Source organism: Dendrobates tinctorius, unplaced genomic scaffold (genome assembly GCF_039654945.1).
Source record: "Dendrobates tinctorius isolate UK_male_01 unplaced genomic scaffold, ASM3965494v1 ptg000138l, whole genome shotgun sequence".
NCBI lineage: Eukaryota > Metazoa > Chordata > Amphibia > Anura > Dendrobatidae > Dendrobates > Dendrobates tinctorius.
The window spans coordinates 24805385-24818553 of record NW_027361806.1 but is presented as its reverse complement, the minus strand read 5'-3'; positions in this window follow the sequence as shown (position 1 = coordinate 24818553).

Here is a 13169-nt window from a genome sequence, read left to right as displayed (position 1 = left end):
CTCCCGATGGTAGCGGTAGCGTGCGTCGTTCGCATTCTGCCCCAATTCGCGGCCGGACTGCGCCTGCGCACTGTGCCTGTCGCTGATTGGTCACGCCCAGCCAGCCACGACCAATCAGCGACGCGGGATTTCCGTTACAAACAGACAGACAGAATTAGACGATTATATAGTAGATGGTAATGTATTCATTATTTGAGCAAGGGGGCTGACACCATATATTGTCTGGACTTGGTCCATAGGCTTCGGGGAATTGCAGTATACTGTTGATATCATTGGTATTCAGTTGTTATTTTGCACAGGTTTTAATTTGCATTTTATTGGCGGTAGGCTGTGTAATAGTGCAAACTACGGCAGGATCAGCTCATCTCAATAAGCAATGTCTGAATCTCAGGTGCAAAAGGAAAAAAACTCACTTTTACTGGAGCAATTGAAGATGATGATGATGATTACAGCTCTCCATAGTCATTTGGTACACTGAGCCAATGGCCCCTCATGGTATGATTAAACCGGCTCTATTCCGGCAATGTACGGTATAACAGCTCCTCACTCCCGCTGCAAATAGCACTATACATGCACTAAAACTTCTCCCCTCACCCCGGACCTCGGCATCTATGGCATCTCAGCCTTACAGGAAAGGACCTCAGCTTTCTTCCCACCGCTGTCAAGTAAGGATCATGTCTCGACATCCATCATCTGATCCCTTACTGTTGTCATCTGGCAGTTGGGCTATTCTTGAGCTGCGCAGGAAACTATGTCCCACATGGCTGCACAGATTTTGCCGGAGTCCTGACAGCAACCACAGCAAAGGCACTGACCGGCCTCCTTGATCTCCAACACCACCCAATCCCAGGGACATAGGGTGGCTTCTCCTTGGTTTAGTAATTCTCCTGTAGGGGCTGCTACTCTCCAGACTTCACAATAGCCCTTACACTAATGTGTGTGTGAACATGGCTGAAGAGCTTCTCATACCATCATGACTTTCCAGGGCGCCACACAACAAAATCAATTTTTCCATATTCTCTACTTTGACACCCGCATAACACCGCACTTATTTTTTTAAACTTGGAGTGTATAACACTATATATACTTGATGAACTCCCTCCTCTGGTGAAGGAAGGTAGTGAGGCTGATTACCAAACACCTGGGCAGCTAGATGACGACTGGGTGGCTGGAATTGAGGACTGGATATAAGGCAGTCGACACCCTTCTGCCTTGCTGGTGATCCTGCTGGATTCTTGGAGACCAGTCTGATTCCTGCGTCTCAAAGCTAAGTTTTTCTGCTCTGCTTTGTACACTTCAGTTTTGTTTTTGTTTTGCCTTGTTTTTTGGGAGTTCTGCTATCCCCGGCCGGGGGTGAGCTGAATTCCTTTTTTGTCTCTGATCTGTTGATCTTTTGCTCTGTCTTCAGAATATGCCTGAGTGCTGATTTAGTCTTTTGAAGCCTAGCGACTTCAGGGCCTGTTTTTCCTATCAGTCGGTTGGCACATTTTGGATAGGGTTTTTGCGGATGGCAGACAGCAGCTTTCCTATCCTGTCCTATTTTAGTTAGCTTGGGCCCCATCATTTGCTCAACCTATCTTTCTATCTGTGTTAATGTTTTCATCTTGCTTCACCGTCATTATATGTTGGGGGCTGCCTATTGCTTTGGGGCCTGCTCTGGGGCAGTTTAGTTTTTCCCCTTTCTGTCTTTAGGCTATGTAGTTCTCCGGCTGTGATCGAGGGGTCTAGGGCACCGTAGGAACCCCCCACGCTACTGCTAGTTGTTGTGGATAGGTTCAGGGCTCTGCAATCCGATAGCTGCCAACCTCTCTGGTTTTTCTGGACTTAGCTAGAATTTTGTTTTTTCCTCCTTCAGTGACTCATCATAACAGAATCAAAAGACTAAATCAGCACTCAGGTATATTCTGAAGACAGAGCAAAAGACCAACAGATCAGAGACAAAAATGGAATTCAGCTCACCCCCGGCCGGGGATGGCAGAACTCCCAAAAAACAAGGCAAAACAAAAACAAAACTGAAGTGTACAAAGCAGAGCAGAAAAACTTAGCTTTGAGACGCAGGAATCAGACTGGTCTCCAAGAATCCAGCAGGATCACCAGCAAGGCAGAAGGGCGTCGACTGCCTTATATCCAGTCCTCAATTCCAGCCACCCAGTCATCATCTAGCTGCCCTGGTGTTTGGTAATCAGCCTCACTACCTTCCTTCACTAGAGGAGGGAGTTCATCAGACCTCAACGGTGAAGGGAAAAATGAACTCACAACAGATGGGGATGAGGAGCCATACAGACCAGGATGGGGATGAGGAGCCATGCAGACCAGAATAGGGATGTGGAGCCATGCATACAAGGATAGGGGATGAGGAGCCATACAGACCAAGATGGGGATGAGGAGCCATGCAGACCAGGATTGGGATGAGGAGCCATGCATATAAGGATGGGGATGAGGAGCCATACAGACCAGGATGGTGATGAGGAGCCATGCATACAAGGATGGGGATGAGGAGCCATGCATACCAGGATAGGGATGAGGAGCCATGCAGACCAAGATGGGGATGAGGAGCCATGCAGACCAGGATAGGGATGAGGAGCCATGCAGACCAAGATGGGGATGAGGAGCCATGCATACCAGGATAGGGATGAGGGGACAATGCATACCATGCTTATACCTGAATCAATAAGTTTTCCCAGTTTTTTGTGGTAAAATTTGGTGCCTCGGCTTATACTCGGGTCGGCTTATACTCGAGTATATACAGTATTTCATACATTTTTTATTTTAATTAAATAAACATTAAAGTTTTTAGTTCTTTTTTCTTCCTTTGTCTTTGATAAACATGGACGCCTGAATCCAACAAAATTAATTAGTTTAAACCTATAGACTCTGCAAACACAATATCCTGAGTGTAACTTCACCTCTCTATTCCCTATAGTTGAAACCCTACAGATATGACTTTCCTTATATTTCCTACTTTCCTGTGATACTTTAAGATGAATGTCTCGAGGTTCCCAGCTTTGTAAAAAGAAAATCTTTTGGATTATACCCACAAAGGCAGAGGGGCAATACAAAAGTTGCATGTTTCCAATGCTCGTCGCATCCTACTCATCTTAGGAAATCACCAAACAAGAGGAAAGAAAAGGAATGAAAACTCTATAGATGTGGGATTTACTTTATTATCTATTAACCACCTAATGGGGTCATTGAAAAGGGGATTGTATTAACCAAACAACCTCTTTAACGCATGAACTATTTTGTAATTGATATATCAAGTCTGGTATCACCCTTGTTATGGATGAAATCATTATCCCTGTTAGTTTTGAGTGAATCTCCCAAAATTTGATTTCGGAAGGTTTACACAACTCGGGTGGTGACAGTTTATTTTCATTAGACAAATTCAAGAGAAAATTAAGTTTTTTGGAAAGGTTAAAAAAATGGACTTTTGAAACTCAGCTCTCCTTGGCTCTTCCCATGTGAGCACCACTGTGGCTCCCTGCCTGGTCCTACCAAGCTTTCTTCTTGCTCCAAGTCCTCCGGTGCTGCCAATGGCTAGGCTTAGCCTTAGTCATTAAATCTGCATTACCAGACTCAGCGCCATTAAACAAGAGTGGCGCTGTTTCTGTAAAGAATCAAGCCCATCTTGATACCCCTTTAATAACTGTAAATTTGATTACTTAAAACAAATAATACTAATTGTACTCCCCCCCCGCTGCTGCTTTCCCATAATTGTTCTCTCCTGTTCGCAAGCAACGCTGACAAGTGCTGACCGTCGGCTTTACGCCAATGGGATGTGACAGCGCTGTTTAACTTTTCCTTATTCATAAGTCTCATTTTAATAAACGCAATGATCCTGGCTTCTGACACTTCTCAGAGATGGGCTTTCACTTGGCGGGATCAGTGGGAAGTCTTAAAATAATTATGTTTTAACCCCAGTTTGGCAATTAACAGGTTCATAATAGGGAAGGAAAGATATTGAAATGCGAGGCCAATGTGTTCCGTTCTGGAGGAAGAACCGAGCCGAAATTGTAATTTTTATTTAACACTTGGAAGAATCAATTTTTGCTAATGATTTAAAGACAGAACCAAATGATATTTGCTGGAAAAGGACTAAATTATGCAGAGAGCGCGGCGGAGAATTGTAATGAAGGCATACCATTAGACTCTCCATCTTCACATGTAGCCCCCCGTCTCCAGATTCCAAATTCTCAGCCTCAAGCGGGGGAATTGGCACAAACAAACCAGTCTCCCCTTAGGACGCATGACTAATTAGACTCTGCAGGAGACTAAATGAAAGACCCCGGGCCACGAAAACTGGACTATGACAGCGAAAAGCGAAAAATCTGCAGCATTAAAAACAACGGTTTGAAGGAAAGAGCATATGGGAGAAGAATTTTTAAGTGTATTTTGCTTCCAGATCACAAGATCGAATAAGAGAACACTTACTAAATATTAAATAAGAAAGAGGAATAAACTTGTGGATAGAAATATCGCTGCTATTTTATGGGGCGCCTTCAATTTTTAATCGGTATTTGCCGAGCGGTAATCTCCAGCGTTCGCTTTTTTGCACTCACTTTCCCTTTTCAACTTTGATGAACTTATATTAGCTGTAGTTATAAAAAGTTTATATTTGCAAAGTTATCATTGGATTCTTTTTCCCGTTCTGGGTGAAGGGCACATAAATACATGAGGCTCAAAAAATGTGCCGGTGGGGCAATTGAGTTTAATGTTGATCTATATTTCCGTAGGAGAAAAACCTTTGGAAACCCTTGGGTGGAATTCAACATCTGAGCTCCATCAACTTTTAATCCTGAACTTCTAATGATGCCTACCACACACACACAGGATATCCACATGGAATACATGTATACACCGCACTCCGGGGCATATATTAAGGAGGGGAGGTATGGAAGCAAAAGATCAAAGCAGGACCCTCGTCATTGTGCTGATTCGGTCTAATACTGTCCCAATTCAAGTCTTCCTTCAGCTCTTGTGGAAGAGTACAGACGTAAGGTACTTCAGGGGAAGACCTGTGTTGACTCTAACCAATGTAAGGAAGCAGAATGATCACATAGTATCCCAGTCTGCAGTCATTGAGGTGTCCTTATTTACCTTTTAATTTGACTCTTCACATCCCCTGATGAGGGGTGACAGTCTGTTCAGCTTTAAAAATTGTATATTTTGTGCTGCTCCCGTGGGAGATGTTTATGAAATCTGTCTCTATGTGGTCACCTGGTGGGGTTGGGAATTGAGTTATAGCTTGTTGAGACATTGAATTTGTATCATGAGAATTTGCAATATAATCTGTGAAAAGCTAAAGGTGGACACATATGAAGGTTCTTGACCAGACAAGTCTCTTTGGCTTCTTCTGTGAAGATGACACATTGGCTGTCACCAAATCTCTAATCAATGTCAGAAGCTCATTTCATTCCCATCAAAACAGTGGAAAAAGCATCATAGCATTTTCTGATAAACAGACAGAAACCATGACCGAGACCCAGCAGATCCCATAATAGCCAATCGTGTCTACAAGTAGCCAATGGTTCTCATAGAAATCACGGGAGCGCTTCTGTATATGGGAGCTGAGATGGCTGCTGGCTGAACGATCTTGACCGGCAGCCACCTAATGTGTGCGGCGGACGTCACCCTCACATTTTCCTTATATGTAGTAAAAGATGCATCCTACTGTAAATATGTAACTTCTCCACGGCATCTTAGCTGCAGCATCCTCAGCACTAAAACAAAGCGCTGGATTCGTTACTGCATTTGTGCCTTTTTATAGTTGATTTTTTACTGTTTTGTGCCTTTTTTAAACCATATTCCTCCTTCCATTTGCCACATTTTAAAGTTACTTCTTCAGTGATTGTTCATTTTTTTACATTTTTTTAGTCAACCGCTGCGGGTGAGGTTTATCGCTCACAGATATTCTCACCCAACTCATCATTTACAACTTTTCAAAAAGTCACAGAATTTGCTGCCAATGTTCTCCAGAGCCTCATCCTGGAGTGATTTTATGCACATCTGGAGCTTTAGGCAATGTTTGCAATATAAGGACTCGCTCCCAATTGGGATTAAATTGGACAAATGCAATCCAGTAAAAAATCAGACCAATTTAATCCTATGCTTTTGTTTCCAGTGGCGCTTTTTTGGGGACTTTTTATTTCATTTTTTTTTTTTTTTTGCAACATTTTTTATTCGCAGTTAATTTTTATTGTGCTCTAATTATTCTAAATAATAATAATTATTATAGTAATCAACACAAAAAAATTCCAGAACTGCAGTAAGCCAAACCTATATTAAAACTCAAGAATTGCCTAATTAATGCTCGGTCATCACTATCCATCTTTTGGAGCTTTTCTATTACCTACCTTAAATGTAAAAATAAATGGTCAATAAAGCCAAAAATGTCCACAAGACCCTTAGACACAAGGGAATATACTGGACTCCCGGAAAAGATGGCAATAGAGATGAGCAAATTCTGCATGAATTTTATAAAAATCTGCATTTTAGAGAATATGGATTTTATATACCGTATATTGTTCTGCACTAATTTAAGAAAACAGCATCTAGCTGCAACCATCATTTTGCCAAACAGTGGAGGGGCGGCACAAGAATGAAAAAAGCCACAAGAAAACCCCACATGCTCCCAATCCGCTGTCCGGTCCTCCGTGTCACAGTTGCGGACGGTAGGCCGGGGCTTCTTGCCACCAGCAAGCCCTGAATTCTATGTGCATGCTCTGCGGCCAGCTCACGGCCGGATGTCTCAACCTAGAGTGAACTGTCGGAAATGACTTCTGGCCACGGAACCTGTCAGCGGGATTTATCACTATACAGTATGGCCATAATGGCGCTATTACACTGATCAAAGTGATACCTTTGTTGAAGGAATCCGATCAATGGTTCTTTCTTAATCATGGTATTAAATTTTCTTTTCATGACATCTTCCGTGAATCGGGATGATCCTGGGGTAGGTTGGGTTCTTCTCCTACTCCTGTCCCTCCACCTGCCCCCTGTGTTTCTTCCAGCAGTCAAAGGTGTCAGACCGTGGCCGGCTCTTGTCCGGCTCCAGGATTAATCAGTGACCTGCCTACATTTTGAAATGTTGTGCCATCATTGCCATCTTCATTTTTTACCTTTTATTACGCTTCTCTGCAAATCAAATTTCCCAGGAAAAGCCGCAAAGACAAGCAAATTTGAAGTTTGCAGAATCTGCTCATCTGTAGTTGCCAAATCTCTCAGATGCTGACTTAGCCTTCGGGATTCTCCTAGAAAGAAGGTGAAAATTGGCCAAACAACCAACAATCTGATGTTTATGGACTTTTCTTTCCCAGACTCTACCCCGACAGATGATTTGGGGGAGACGTAGATCAAGTAGTTGTAATTTCGATGCCTGATTCTTCTTTTCAGAGGACAAAAGCCTCTGTCACAGGTGTCTAGCAGCAGCTTTCTCCTTTCTCCCCTTTATCAGTGTAGCTGAACACTTATGCATAATTATTATTATTATACATTTTTATAGCGCCATTTATTCCATGGCGCTTTACATGTGAAAAGGGGCAAATATAGACAAGTACAATAAACATGAGCAAAACAAGGCACACACAAGTACAGAAGGAGACAGGACACAGCCCACAAGGGCTCACAGTCTACAGGGGATGGGTGAGGATACACTAGGAGAGGGTAGAGCTGGTCGTGCGGCGGTTCAGTAGACCGAAGATCACTGCAGGTTGTAGGCTTGTCGGAAAAGGTGGGTCTTCAGGTTCTTTTTGAAGGTTTCCATGGTAGGCGAGTGTCTGATTTGTTGGGGTAGAGAGTTCCAGAGTATGGGGGAAACACAGGAGAAGTCTTGTATGTGATTGTGGGAAGAGGAAATAAGAGGGGAGTAGAGAAGGAGATCTTTTGAGGTTCGGAGGTTGCTTGTACGTAAGTACTGGGAGACCATGTCACAGATGTATGGAGGAGACAGGTTGTGGATGGCTTTGTATGTCATAGTTAGCGTTTTGAACTGGAGCCTCTGGATTATAGGAAGCCAATGAAGGGCTTGGCATAGGGGAGAAGCTGGGGAATAACGGGGAGACAGGTGGATTAGTGGGGCAGCAGTGTGTAGGATGGATTGAAGTGGTACCAGAGTGCTAGAGGGGAGGCCAGAGAGTTGGAGGTTGCAGTAGTCGAGGCGGGAGATTATAAGGGCATGCACTAGTGTTTTTGTGGTTTCATGGTCAAGGAATGCACGGATCTGGGAAATATTTTTGAGTTTAAGAAAGCAGGAGGAGGCAAGAGCTTGGATATGTGGCTTGAAAGAGTGGGCAGAGTCGAGGATCACCCCGAGGCACTGAGCATGCAGGACTGGGGAAAGTGAGCAGATATTGACAGTGATTGATAGGTCTGGTGGAGGGGTATAGTGAGATGGAGGAAAGATGATGAATTCTGTTTTGTCCATGTTCAGTTTGAGAAAGCGAGCAGAGAAGAAGGCTGAGATAGGAGACAGACATTGTGGGATTTTGGTAAGTAAGGAGGTAAGGTCAGGTCCAGATAGGTAGATCTGCGTGTCATCGGCGTAGAGTTGGTACTGTAAGCCGTGGGATTCTATGAGCTGTCCCAGGCCTAAGGAATAGATGGAGAAGAGCAGGAGTCCTAGAACTTAGCCTTGAGGAACACCGACAGACATGGGGCGAAGTGAGGAGGTGGTGTGGGAGAGGGAGACACTGAATGTCCGGTCTATTAGATATGATGAGATCCAGGATAGGGCCAAGCCTGTGATGCCAAGAGATGAGAGAATCTGTAGCAGAGGGGAATGGTCCGCAGTGTGAAAGGCAGAAGACAGGTCCAGGAGAAGGAGGACAGAATAGTGTCACTTGTTCTTGGGAATCAGGAGAGATCGCTGTCCGCCAAATGATCAGCAAACCGCTATCTCATGTGTATGCCCCCCCCCTCTAATAGTGCGCATGGAAAAGGGTTGTCCTAATGGGCCACCCTCGTAAGAATGAAGATGTAAACAGTGATAATAACATAACTATAATAATAACAATTATAGTCACATAATAAAAGAACAATAATCATAATAATTATAGCAGAATAAAAAGTAACAACTTTGCGTCTTCTTTGCAGGAGCCTTAGCAATCCACAGACGTGACCGCGCAGGAATGATACAACGGGTGGAAACAAACGCGTGATGCTTAATTGCTAAGTTTATTAGCAGTAATTCACAACGGCTGCAGACATTGCAAATCCTAAATAAAAGATGCAAGTAGCTAGAAATGGCAATGTTCTCCAAATCCCCAGAGTGGTAAGTAAACGAATAATATGCAAATTATTAATTTGTACTCTGATTACATTATCACAATAACACTATGAAATCAGCTGATAATGAGCTGTTTCTTTTTGTTTATATGTTTCACGACGGGGTTAGGCATCGCCTTCACAGCCGCCAGCTCCCCTTCCTTGGAATAATAATGCTCAAAACTCAAAATAAGTCAATAAAACCCTAAAATAATCTCAGAAATAAGAAAATGATCTCACAATCCGCACAGTTTAATTATGTAAATTGCTAATGAATCCACCTTGAATCTGTTTCTGCTGCCGGTTTGCTGCTGAATGTCTCATTTTCTGGCAGCACTTCCTTCCTGTAGGCACCGGACTCCATAACTGATGTCTTTTTTAACTAAGATAAATGGTCAATGTTATTTCAGCAACTTAAAATCAATACTACAAAGGAAAATAAGAAACTTTGTAATATATCTGATGAGAAAAATATTGTTACTGACGTGTTTGGGTCCATCGTCGAGCTCTCAGTTCCTCCTCTTCTTTTCTACCATGATAATCTGTGAGGTCAAGTATTCTGAGACCTTGTAGGGCAGATCAAGTGGCGACTCGGGAGCATTCAGTTAGTTAGCCTTCTTGCCACCAAACAGGACTTTAATACTGTTTATCCTTTCTATGTTGTGGCACCTGACATACACATCCCTGCTACATCGCTGGACTCTGATCTACTGATATTGTTTTGCTTAGTTGTCAGATTAACAGATTTATATCTTGCAGCTTCATGTTCCAGGTATACAGTGGCATGATGTAAATGTTTGGGCGCCCCTGGTCAAAAATTACAGTTATTGTGAACAGTTAAAGAAGCTGAAGAATAAGATGAAATGTGAACAGTTGAGGAAGTTGAAGAATAAGATGAAATGATCTCTAAAATGCCTAACCCTAACCCTAAGCAAAAAAAAAAAAAAATTTATATATATATATATATATATATATATAACAAAAAATGGAGACAGCACACCAGTATGAGGTGAAAAAAGTGCTTATTTAATAGCGACGTTTCGGCTCAAAAACTGTGAGTCTTTCTCAAGCCCATATATATATACGGTAAGTCATTTCTAAATTTGAAAAATTACAAAAATGATGCAGGTGATGCAGAACCAACTGTGAGGTGCGGCTAGATTCCAGGAAACAGTTTGCACTTCTACCTTAATGCTCAGGCCATGTGCAGCCACCCAAGATAGACACAAGGGAAGGAAATAGATTCCGGTGCTGGCGGGGGACCAGGGGACTAATGGGTGCTCCTGGGTCACTCCTCCTACCAGTGCTCTGTTGTTGCGGTGGTGGTGGCTGCCAGTGCTACAATTGATAGAACAAGGACCTCCGGTATAACTTGCCCGGCACGAGATGGATAAATTGTATTCAAATTGTAAAGTAAGGACGCTCATGTTACTTATTTTTGAAAATGTTGCTTAGCTGCAGGAATTCAATATCTTGGTTGGATTTTCAGCTCATCATCTCATATAGGACACAGAAGAGTGAGGCATCTTAGAGGTACGGACGTTCTCACAAACGCTCCTATTTCTAATAACACGGAGATAATGCAATGCACATCCCCAAATCATGACCTGTGCACCGCGCCATATGGAGATCTGTAGAGGATTATGGGATTATTCTTAGTCCCTTGTCAGTGCGATGTCACAAATGCGAATGTCACAAATCTCTGAATGTAACACACTGATCTAATTATGAGTATGTAGGTAAATAATTAGGACCAGGCTGGGACCCAGACATCTTACCATATTAGCCTTTAGCTGTTTATCATCCGAAGCCTCGGAGCTACACCTCCTGACAAATATCATTATATTACAAGACTTCCCGTGGCTCCATCTACTTTGCTCTGTAGACGTCTACATCCACAATGTACCGGAAAAATATTAAAAAATATAAATCACAATTTAGGAATTGATACCAAGTGTAAAATGTATGAATTCACTAGTTGGGCTTTAGATGAATCTATGCAAACATGATATCAACATATTATGGCTGCAACATCTGGACCCTGCATGATTTTACTGAACTAAACCTTAGATCTCCTTAGGGTTCTTTAGTGATTGACAGATTTGTCTTTATTTTTGTTCTTGGCTCGATGTATCCTGAGATGTGCACAAGACAACCAGCATTAAAAGAGAAAAAAAAATTCTAGATTTTGTGGTGGACTATTGGGAGTTGTCTGTGTGGCCACCCAATGTTTTTGAGGGTTTTACCATCTTGTCTCCATAATGTATTGTAGCCCTTAACTAAAGCTAAGTACAGATAGAAGTGGACTTATTTGTCTGATGAAGGACAACTATGGGGGTTCAGAGTGTTGCTGCCGTATTAGAGGCCCTAAAATGTGGTGATGTTCGATGTGAAGCCATTCATATCACAGGAGTGGAGCGCCCAGTAGACATGAGCAAATTTCACACAAATGTGATATTTTCCAAAATATTAACTTTTTTGCACCTTATTTACTTAAACTCAGCCTACTGTCAGCCATTTTTCTTCTTTTTAGAAATGCAGAGGGGCATTAAAATAATACAAATCTCATTGTATTGGCTTTGCCCGTCACCTTGCCTGGCGTTGCAGCTCCTCTCTCCATCCTCGGAGAGCTTGCTTCCACTCGCTCTTCACTTCTGAAGCTTCAAGTGATATCACAACGTTGCATCAGGACTAGAGGAGACTGGAGGCACTGAAGAGTGAAGAAGACAAGAGGAGCTGGAGGGACAATATAAGCCAGAGAGGACCAGGCACGGAGTGGCGGCACCAGGACAGGTGAGGGATAGGTGGAGCATATTTATTCTTCTTATTAAGCTTTGGAGTCTGGAGAAACCTGGGAGCACAACAAACAATTTTTACCAGCCATTTATAAAAAAAAATTTGATTCAAATCAAATTTCTCAATCTGAATTTGAGCTTATTTGGTGAATCCAATTTTGACAGATTCACCTATTTCTAGTGCCCATTTCTATCTACCCCCTTAGTCTGTGATACATAGAAAAAATAGTTATTACGATCCCACTTGGTGTCACTCCATTTCTAATGGAAAGAAAGAATCCTATGGATGACACCGGCTCAGCGCCACTTCTCTTCCGGTGCCTTATGGCAATTGCTCGCATGATGGACATGCTTGGGATTGAGTAAGGATTGGAAAAGACATAATGTGTAGTAAGGCTGCCGAGAATGACACACTCATTGCCGACACTGAAAATAGCTGGCGGTTGATTGACTGCTGACACAATTAAGTAATTTGCAGTTTCTAAACTAACCAGATTTCAGCTTGTACAACACTCTTGTCCTGCTGTTTTCACCAGTAAATCCCGCTGTCTCATTAGAGGAGTGTGGGACGCAGCATATGCTAGATTAACCTGCATTTTCCACACTATCTCATTACCTGCTCCATTCACAACACTCAAGTCAGAACCTAATTAGTCACTTTTCATGTACTTAATTGTAACATCCATTAATAGTTATATGTTTTCCAGATATAGAAATATCTTATTTCTTATCTTGTTTGAATGATGATGATTATCTGAGCACATCGTTAAAGTTTTATTCAAAGATTAATTTAGGGAAAACATTCAGGAATCATCAGTCTTTAAAAAGTCCAATTCCTAGTCTTGTTGGAGAGGTGGCCTCACAGGTCTCCACTAGAGATGAGAAATGTAATTTGTGTTATCCTGGCACAATGTACAGTCCAATCCTCCATGGCAGCCAGAAACTTCTGCGCCCGGCATCCTCAGCCTGGAAATATGGGCGCCTCTGGCTCTTACTAGGTCCCATGTAAGTATGGGAAGTGCTCAGGATGCCTGGGAGCAGAAGTGAAGACCAGCTGCCATGGCGGATTGCACAGGATGCTCAACTAGGGCAGCGCAAATTGCTCATCTTTAG